This window comes from Dioscorea cayenensis, chromosome 12 (genome assembly GCF_009730915.1).
Source record: "Dioscorea cayenensis subsp. rotundata cultivar TDr96_F1 chromosome 12, TDr96_F1_v2_PseudoChromosome.rev07_lg8_w22 25.fasta, whole genome shotgun sequence".
Taxonomy (NCBI): domain Eukaryota; kingdom Viridiplantae; phylum Streptophyta; class Magnoliopsida; order Dioscoreales; family Dioscoreaceae; genus Dioscorea; species Dioscorea cayenensis.
In genome coordinates, this window is record NC_052482.1 from 1,883,123 (window position 1) to 1,894,409 (window position 11,287).

General features: G+C 31.6%; 1 long non-coding RNA gene across 1 annotated transcript; it reads right to left on the reverse strand.

The window, feature by feature from the left end:
- Window positions 1-46: 46 nt before the first annotated feature.
- LOC120273394 lies at window positions 47-10,284 on the reverse strand. The gene is made up of 3 exons (XR_005540514.1): window positions 10,199-10,284; window positions 7,593-7,652; window positions 47-647 (listed from the first exon to the last, which is right to left on the reverse strand). It is a non-coding gene; the product is annotated as an uncharacterized LOC120273394 (long non-coding RNA).
- Between the last annotated feature and the right edge of the window lie 1,003 nt (window positions 10,285-11,287).

Here is an 11,287-nt window from a genome sequence, read left to right on the forward strand (position 1 = left end):
AATACATTTAAAATAAAAAAAAAATGATATTTGTTTAAATTTAAGACTGTCTCTGTTTCAATGATTCTTATACAGATCTTCTAAAATGGTTGACTTAATAACAACAGAAGATTTAATAAATACTGATACACGATTGCTTGTAAAAATGAAATTTCTCAAAATGTCGATACTTCAGCTCAGTGAAAGTCTAGATTAAATTTTATCAAAAAAAAACCATTATAGATTCAAATGTAATGTTCCTTGAGCTGTTTGGCCACTGATCCATTCTCTTCTCTTCAATCCAAGAAGAAATGGGGAACTCTCAGAGCCTGGCAGAGAAAAACCCCTCTCCCATCTCCTTTGAGCGCTCAGTAAAACTCTCCGACAATGGCCTTCAAGCACAAGGCCAACAAACAACCTTACTCAACATGGCCAGCCTGAAACTTGACGTCCATCCTCATCCCAATATCATCAAACACTTCCGTGAAAAATCTGACCTACTATTCTCCTCGGCCTCTGACCTGAAGGCCTCCCTCATCAACATGCCTAGCTCATCAGGTGATGCTCCTGATAACCTGAAGAAAACTCTGCTGGGCATCTTCGCCGACTCGGTTCCCAACATCGTCCGGTCTTGCTAGGAACTCTGCTGTATCCCAGGTTTTGGTAACCTGGAACATCTCGCAGATAAGAAACAAACATTAAAGAGCATAATTGAAAAAGTTGGAGTGTGGGGAGAGGGTATGAAGCAAGTTTTCTCAGCAATGAGTCTGATGTTGTCTATGATTGCTTTCTGGGCTGTCGTCATGATCAAATCAGATTCAATCTATAAACCTTTCAGTGCAGCTGCAACTGCAGTGCAACAACTCAAGGACTGCCTAAATCATATGCTGGATTGGATAACAAAGCGATGCAATGAAGAGATGCAAGTGGTAGACTTTTTTCTCATTAGTATCTGCCAAAAAGTACAGAAAGTGGAGAAAATCAAGGAGATCATGGATAGCTTAATGGAGGTTACTATGGTTGGCTGTGTTATAATAAACATCAATGGACGGCGCCATACTAATAGTATCCAAGATCTGGAGGCGTGTATTAAGGAAACCCTGGCAGCCATCGAAGATATCATAAAATTGGCCGGGGTAAATTAAATACTCAAAGGCAAGTCATGTTCCTTGTTATTTTCTTGAGTTTAAAATTCATCAACAAATCTTTCACCCTCTTCTTCTTCTTCCTTCTCACCATGATTTCCTTTTCTTCTCTTGCAATTTCCAATTTTCATTTTAGTATGTTAAGCTCAACATATTTATTGAAGTGTAATTAAAGTATGCACATATGATATATTGTTTTGGGTAGAAATTAAGAAGTGGATTTTAAGCTCTTTAGCAAGAGATTAAGAAAACTATCTTTTCAAGAGGTTGTCTTTTGATCCCATTTATTGGGATTAAATGATCACTTACTATAGATTAAGTTAATTCCAATAAATCATATTATTACTCCCTATTCCACATGATCATTATGCATAAACTGAGTCATGTACGTTGGATTTAGGTTTTTATGGTTATTGAAAACTTTGAAGGTTTTTATCAACACTCAACAATGAAAGTACACACTTTGGATTCTAGGTGTGAAACACTTTCCTAAAGAAGAATTAGCCCCTTACCTTGTGTGCCAAGAGTGAATACTAAGCCTTTAGGATACAAAGAATCCCCTTACTATGTTGCACACACAACAAAGTAAGCCTTAAAGAATGAAGAATTGTTTGTTGTTGCACTTAGAGAGAAGTCTTTCAAATATTCTATTTTCTAATCTTCCATGCAACACTTAAGTGTTCTTAAATAAATTCAGATTTGGAAGTTTTAAGTACCCCTTAAACATGAAAAGATGCATGATAACTATTTAACTCATTTTTATTACACAAAAAGATGTCTTCTAACTACATGGAACTTCTTTATTGCACAAAGAGATGCAACATAACTTCCCTAACTTTCTATTTACATGAAGAGGTGTTTACTAACTACTACAACAACTATATATATGACATGAAAAGATGTCATATTATAATTTTACAATATTAAAATTATTATAACAATCCCCCACTAATTTTAATATTGAAAAGGTTACTAAGTGCAACGAAACAAACAAAGAAAATAGATTACATAAATAACGGTGGTTTGCACCTTGAACCATTATATAGCGGAAGTCATTACAACACAATTAAAGTGATGGTAGACAAGTCTTTGAACCATACATCCATATGAAGTGAGGAATGAAATTTCCATGCAATCATTTTCAATTCTTCCTTTCTCGATATAGGGTAGACACGTGAAGGCCATGTGTCCTGTATTTTCATGAGTGCTTCGGAGTCAAGTCCCTAACCCCTTGAAGCGGCACCACTTCACACTCATATAAGTAGAACCTATCAAGAGCACCCCCGCCATTTGGTACTCACAACAAAAGTTCGTCTATAGGCCTATTAAGAGCTTTTTCTCACCCTTGTCATAGCGAGTTCCAAGCACTATTACCCTCTTGGATGAATTAATATTATCATAGTGCTTTCATCACTTCTTATAAGATACTTTGACTCGTTGAACTCAAGACTTAATGTTATACCAAGCGTTGAGTTGAGGTTCTCTCAATGGTGATGAGAATGAATGGACTTGAGTCCCAACCCTTTCGAAGTTCATTTAATCAGGTCCCTTTGTAATCCTTTTGTCAAAGAAACTGCTAAATTTTGACCCGAACGTACAAAATCTATTGTAATTATACCTCCAGAGATCAAATCTCTAACATAACTATGTCTAATACCAATATGGCTTGATTTTCCATTATACACTTGACTAAATGCTTTAGCCAAAGTAGCCTCATTATCACAGTGGATATAGACCTGTGCAATTGGTTTAGTAACTAATGGGATATCAAACATTAAATCTCTCAACCATTCCGCTTCTTTATTAGAGGATGCTAAAACCACAAATTCTGCGGCCATGGTGGAGTCTGTAATACAAGTTTATTTCTTTGATCCCCAAGAAACCGCACCACCTCCAAGCATAAAAATCCATCCACTAGTCGAGGAATGGTCCTCATTATTAGCAATCCAACTACCGTCCGTATATCCTTCTAAAACAAAAGGATATCTGCAATAGTTAATGCCATAATCAATGGTCTTCTTTAAGTACTTGAGAATTCTTCTCACTCCATGCCAATGCATGTGACTTGGATTATTAGTGTATCGACGTAGTTTCCTACTGCAAAAGCAATATCAGGCCTAGTGCATCTCATTGGTTTAGGGTTTAGGGTTTAGGGTTTAGGGTTTCGGGGTTAGGGTTTTTGGTTTTGTGTTTCGGGTTTAGGGTTTAATGTTTAGGGTTTAGGGTATGGGGTTTGTGGTTTGGGGTTTGGGGTTTAGGGTTTGGGGTTTGGGATTTGGGATTTGTTGTTTAGGGTTTAGGTTTTCGGATTTGGGGTTTAGGCTTTTGGTTTTCGGGTTTAGTGTTTATGGTTTAAGGTTTAGGTTTTGGGTTTGGGTTTAGGGTTTCCGGTTTGTGGTTTAGGGTTTTAGGCTATTGTTTAGGCTTCGTTTAGGGTTTTGAGGGTCTTTGACATCCAATTATCCTAGCATATTCCAATTGTAAAATTGAATCGCTAATATTATTTGTCAACTTCATGCTAGGATCAAACGAAGTAGCTAGAGGCAGGCACACAATCATGATGATTAAATTTTTTAAGCACTTTTTCAATGTAATGAGATTAAATTTTAACTCCATTAGTAGTTTTCTCTTGCTTCCTCTATTTTTATTTTTATTTTTATTTTTATTTTTTTTTATATTTTACTTTAGTTTGTTTCTGTTTGTTTTCCTTCGACTTCTGAATTGATATAAAATAATCCAAACCCTAATGCATGGAGTTTATTAGTTTAAATCCATGCATGAGTAGGTTTCACTTCCTTCCTCTTAATTCTTTTATTTTTTTCTTGTCTTCCTTTTCCCTTATTATATCTTCAAAATTGATGGCAACAATTCAAACCCTAACAATTTTAACCCCAGTATTAAGCTAATTCCAAGGAATCACATTATTAACCTATATTCCACATTATCGTTACACATAAAGTGAGTCATATATTCATTACCCAAAACAATAATGTCTGTTAGAATATGCTAATAATTCATGTTAAATAATTTAAAAAAATTTCACTGCAAAATTGTCAAATTTATTTTGATTATGCATAATTAGAAAGCAAAATTTTCAAGTTGAAAATAGTACTCTAATTTCCATCCAACTTTTTATAATCTCTCTTATTCTTTATAAGATTGAAGGTATTCTTAATCCTATTCTCAAATTTAATCCTAATATATTTTTAATCCCTATCCAAACACATTCGTCTCTTTAATTTTATATCTATATATATATATATATATATATATATATATATAGATTAATAGGAATCTTTATTTTACCATTAGTTTAAGTTCATGGTCAAACATTTATTTGTTTCTTCTTCCTTTTGTCCTTTTTACCATTTTTTCTATTTATTTTTTTTAATTTTTTTTTATATTAATTCTAACCTTTATATGTCCTCTATAACTTCCAAGGTAGTTTTCCCTTCATCTTAAATTTTTTTTGTTTTTAAATTTGTTTGTAATCTAGATTTTAAAGTTGTTTTAGAATATAATATTATTTGTTAGAATTTTCTACAATCACAACATGTTGCTTGTTTTCAAAAGACCGTCATGAAGAGAACACATCTATTTTTTGTCGCTTCAGTGTCGTATATTTATATGTGCTATTCTTATAATGACCTAAATTTAACCTTGTGTCTGTTTATGCATAAACTTATTTAATGAATCAATTCAAAATACTAAAATTAACTCCTTGTGTAATACCGGATATTTTACACTCTTTAATTTGGGCCTTTTATTAATGTAGATTTAATCTAACCCATTACTGTTTTACCATAGAATAATTACTATTGAGCATATACACATTTTTTTAATGCCTTTCTATGATTTAAATTCTTAAAAATTTATTTGAATTCTTTATGCCTCTATCTTTCATGATTTTTTTTTAGTTTTATATATGTTTCCAATTTGTTGAATTTCATATCCAAGTTTTCTTTTAGTTGGTGTTTGAATATTGTAATCTATAACTTGATTATTACTTTTTAGATATTTGAGAGGGTTGATTCAAGCTCATGCGGGGATGATGATTTGGCTTAATATAGATATGTGGAAAGCTTTTCTATGAGTTTGAAAAACCTAGGGAAATACTCTTGGACATTGCAAGCTTTAATGTTCATATTTCCAATTTAGAAGTAAGAAATTATTACTTTAAAATTTATATAAATTCTAGCTTAATTTACATTAAATTCCAATTTAGTGGCTAAATTGGAATTTAATGTAACATCGAGTTTGGTAGCTATGGCGGCTGTAGTTTGGATTATATCATGAGGGTATGAATGTAGAGACTCTATGTTGTTGTGTAAGATATATGTAAGTGTGAATTCTTTCGGTGCTACTGAGAGTAGCAGAGAGTGGAATGTAGGTTATATTTTTACTTTAAATGGGCATTAGACTATAAGTATTGGAAGCTTAGGTGAGTGTTTTGTTGATGTATGCGTGTGTATATATATATATATATATATATAGGTACAAGCTATCTTTACAGGTTGATGTTGTTGTGTGAATGTTATTTTCATTTCTATGAGAATTGATGGGTTTGAATGTTTTTATTAAATGTTTACGGTAAAATTTTCGGATACTTAAAAGATATGTTGAGTTTGTGTTTTGGGGAAGCAAATGTTCATGTTAATGAGGTTTAGGGACATGATGTTAATAGCTAGCTAAAAAGCCCTACGAGTGGATTTTTATTTACTTTTATTTTAAAAAAATGTTTGAATATGGTTTACATATTATATTTTAATAGTATTATTTATGCTCTATTTTGATTTACAAAAAACTCTTCATGTTGTTAAAATTATGCTGTGATGTATATTATTTTAACTTACAAAAACTATTTAGCGTACTTTACATTTGGGCTTTCAAATGAAATTTTTGTTGGCTATCTTCATCATATATATTATTTTTAATATGTAAATGTAAAAGTTAGTTCTTGGAATATGTTTGAATGATATTCATACTATCCTATATATTTTGTAATCAACTTGATGTTTCACTAGTGACAGGAAGCCAGGACCTCCGCCTACTACAGTAGGAGTTTAATGGTCTTGCCTACCAAAATGAGACGTAATTGAACAGATATATATACTCTCATTTATGAGGTGCAAAGAGGATCTAATAGGAAAATTAGTGGGATGTTTCTAGGAAATTGATCAGGTACCATGATTCACCATATGTGTGGACTTAATGGCTAATAGCAAGACAAGTTAAATTTTATATAATTATTTTTTAACTCTAGAATGTACAACATTTGTGTGGACTCAACGGCTAATAGCAAGACATGTTAAATTTTATATAATTTTTTTTAACTCTAGAATGTACAACATTTAGTCTTAGTGACTTAGACTTAGACTTAGCCACCCAATGGCTATGTTTAGGGTAATTTGCGGTGAGCTCTTTGAGTTGATTTATGTTAAGCAGGCATTAAAACTCATTGTAAAACTTATCTTTGTTTATTTACAACTATTAGGAGTTTAAAACTATGCACTATTGATCTTCTTTATTTTACATACTTGTTTATTTACTCAGTAACACATAATATTTTTTTATTTCTATTTTCCAGGTATAAGCTCTTAGTTTGGATGTGCATTGGAGTGTTGTTGTGTTGAGCCTCGTTAGTGGTTCTAAGCTACTTGCATTGTTAGATTTGATTTCTATGGTTGAGTCTTGTAATAATGAGGGATGCACTATGGTGCAAATCTAGAACCCTTTTTTAAACTTTTATTGTATGTATCTTATATGTTCAATGTACTTGAATTATTTTTGTGGTTTGGAAAACTTTTATTATTATTATTATTATTATTATTATTATTATTATTATTATTATTATTATTATTATTAAAACTGCACTCAGGATAGTGTTATTTTTGCGATGTTTTGGAATAGTAGATACATGTATATCGACAACTGTAGGATATCACGATAGTTGCCATATGTTTGGCCATGAATTGGGGTGGCATCTTAAAATGTTCGAGTTTCCATTATTGGAATGGTGATTTGTTGTATTTGATAATTTATTTCACTAATGTCCTAAAATTTATTTGCCCATCCATAGATTATTGATTTTGTGAATAAATAATTAAACTATTTTGGAAATCCATAGAAATTTTCATATTTGAAAGCTAATTCTCAGAAAATACAAAAATATATAACTACCAGTCAAATGGCAATATATATTGGATATGATCATGTATATTGGACATAATGAACATATCATTGCAAAAAGTTAAAAGTACTATTTTGCATGAAAAAGGATTCGACGTGGAAAAGATTACACGTACTGAAGGCCATAAAACATGTCATAAAGTAATAATTGGTGTCAAATGGATAACATACTAGAGAATTTTCCAAATAATCTTCAAGGGAGACATTTAGTAAAAGTATATGGACTCTGTTTCCTTGATAAAAATTAAGGAAAATAATAATATATAAAAGAAATGTTACCTGTTTGAAACGCTTACTTCTTTGATCACCATGAATCTTTCAGCAACCTCCTCTTCAAAACTGCAATAGTCAAGCAGGATTAGATGAAATGTGGGTGCAGGAGAAAGGATCTGATGAGAAGAAGATAAAGGGAAAGCAAAGACGAGGATGTGACCTACAAGAATGACAGGCATTAATTTTCTCCTGAAAAAAAATAAAAAACCTTTTCCTCTCTTCTTCCTATTCACAATGCATGATCAAACCTTTCCTTCTTTAGATTTTTAACTAACTTCATGAGCAAGTCTTTCCTTCTTTTCTTTCTTCCAATTCGCCATGTATATATTTTTTTAATATTTTTATAAACAACCAAATTAAAATTAAACACTAAAATTTTATTGAGTTTAAGTCTATATAGGTTGCTTTAATTCTTCCTTCCTCTTAAGGTTTTTTTCCCAATTTTCTTTTCCTTTATTTAGCTTCTAAATTGATGCAAACAATCCAAACCTTAACAGTTTGACTTTTGATTATATTATCTCCTTGACTAATTTTCTCCCTCCTCTTGTATATATACTTGTCTTTATTAATTTATTTCTCATTTTTCTTTCCTTTTGTTTAACTTCGAAATTGATGCCAACAATCCAAACCTAACACATATCCATGAATTGTTTTCTCTTCCTTCCTCGTATCTTGTACTTTGTTTCCATCTTCCTTTTCTTTTAACCTTTAGTTTAATTTCAAAGGAAATTAATGGCTAGTGTAGAAGCATGTTGGTTGGCGTCATTTGACACCAAGTCAAGATAATATAATAAACTTAATGACATGTCAAGATGACTTAGTAAAGGATAATGATGTGGCTTGAAGACTAGAAGACCATGGTTGGTGCTATATTTGAAGGATCTCTCAAGAAATCATGTAGAGTTATTTTTGTTAAGAGCTTATATTTGGAGAATCTCTCTCACGGATCTAAGTGGAGAAATCTATTGAAGCTATTTTTAGTAAGAGTATCAACTTTGGAAGATCCCTCTTAAAGTGCAAGCAAAAGGCAAATGGAGAATATCTACACAACTATCTTTGGAAAGTAGATTTATTTGAAAATACAAGGATATCTATGGTCATAACGTATTGAGGAGACAAAGCTATTTATAGTCATAACTATTTGAAGACCAAGCTATTCAAGGAAAAATCTATTTGAAGACACTAAAGATCAAGTTTGAAAATTGTAAAGACCAAACTTGAATGAAATAAAGATCATGTTTGGAAAGAAGATTTTGAAGACCGTTTTTAGCTAGATAGAGACGCACCATGTGGGTGCGACCCTCTGGAAAGGAAACTGGTGATAAGGACTAGTGGTGAGCTAGTTGCTGGTAGGTCGAGATCGGGAAGATTCGACTACATCGACTCAAACTTGGATGCAGTCTAGAGGACTGGAGGCGTCTATAGGTCGCGTTGCAACGGAAGCTGCAACTTAGTCAATGTCAGTAGGTGGGTAGCATTGCAAACTCATTTACAATAGAAGTTGTTACGTCTAAGTTTGAAAGGGGTCAAAATTAGGAGCCATAGAAATTCTAAAAGAGAGATGCGCTATATTTGGGGCATGGAGATGTTCATATAAGAGACCTTGTTATGAGATTTGTGGGGTGCCACCAAAGAGGAACCCTTAGTTAAGAGAGAGTGATAGTAGGCATCGGTCAATCTAGAGAGGGTTTATGTATTCATTGTGAGAGTGAGAGCGAGTATTGTACTCTTCTTTCTTCCCCTCTTTTAATGGATTGTTACCTCTGGACACAGCCCCTAGATATAAGCAAGTTGTGCCGAACTAGGTACCAATTTGAGTGTCTCTTTTCTCTTAATTGTTTGATTTTTCATTTTTGTGCGTGCTTATATTACATGAGAGACTAAGAAAAAATCACTACACTAATACACCACCGGAACTAACAAATGGCTTGAATATAATAAGAGAGTCGAAGAGCAACCTTAGGAAAGGTCTTGAAATTGGCCTCAACACTCTAGAGAGAGTTGAATAGATGATCCAAACCACTGAAGAAGAGAAGGTATAAGCTTTGGATTAAGTTTTGTAAGCCATTTGGCTAAGCTCTCTTCTCGTTTGTGAAACACTTGGTAGTTTTGTAAGCCATCTGCCTGTGGACGTACGTTTGAAGAGCTCAACCATGTTAAATCTTAATTTGTAAACTTTGTTGATTGCTCGAATTGTTGTTCCCTATTCTTTCTTGTGTGTCATTGTGCTGCCTATAACGCTGTTTCCACTGGGTCCGATCCTCAATAGAATCATATTATTAACTTTTATTCCATGAGATTAGATAATTGCACATTTACCTTAAAATCTGATCTCTCTCTCAAGAATGGAGTAAAATTGAGAATCATTGACTGGATATCATGACCATATCATTTCAGAAAGGTAAAATGCATCCCATTTTGCATGGCAAAGAATCATAGCAAGAGCATAAACACATGCATCAAAATGCAACAAAGGGAGAGTCTCCAGCAGATGGCGCAAGTACACACAACACATGCATTAAAAAAATTAAGAATTAACTGGATTTTCTTCATTAAAAAATAAAATGAAATGAAATAAAATAAAATAATAATAATGATAAAAGAAAAGTTACCTTTTTCAAAATTTTCAGAGAACAGAAGGACTTGCTGGAGATGAAGGATATGCAGAGGAGGAGAAAGGAAGAAAAGCAAGGCTAAGTAGTTGATAAGGCAGGATGGCATTTTTCTGGTTTAGAGCCAACGTGTAGTTTGTAGGGCCCAAATGAGTTGGTTTTTATTTGCTGAGAATCTCAGAGATAGTTTTTTTAAATTTTTAAATAATGCAATTTTTTTATTTAATTACAAAATAGGTATATTTTAAATTACTCACGAATTTAGGTAAAACGAGAAAATTGATCCCGGTTGTTATCCGTATAGTTGCAATAAAAACTGGAAAATTGATCCCGTTTTAAGCTTTTTATTATTTTTTATTATTTTTTATTTTTGTCCTTTTTGGAAAACGATATCAATGATCCTGCGTTCCATGTAAATGCGCTGAAACTGGAATCATTGATCCCGTTTTTAGTTTATTATTATTATTATTATTTTTAAATTGTATATAATTTTTTATTTTAACCCTTTAAATGTTTTTAATTAAATTTTTTTAATTACTGATTTTTTACACTTTGACCCCTCATTTTTTTGTGACTATTTAAAAAATTTATAGTCTTTTTAACCTGATTTTTTTTAAAAAATTGTTATTTATATAAAAAATATTATTTCAAATTAGAATTATTATTGTTAATTATTAAAACGGGTATTATTTTATTAATATTTTGAATATTATTATTATTAGAGTGACAATTATTGTAGTAGAAATTATTAACAATAATTCATGTTTTAATAATTAATAATAATAATAATTCTAATTTTCAATAATAACAATATTTTTTAAAAAATTAGGTTAAAAAGACCACAAATAAATTATTTAAATAATTACAAAAAAATGAGGGATTAAAGTAAAAAAATCAGTAATTAAAATCATAAAGGTAATTAAAAACATTTAAAGGATGAAAATGAAAAATTATATAAAATTTTAAATAAATAAATAAATAATAAATAAACTATGCACTGAAACCGAGATCCTTGATCCCGTTTTTCAAAAACAGACAAAATAAAAAGCTAAAAATGAGGAAGACTCATCCCGTTTTCTTTAAATTGCA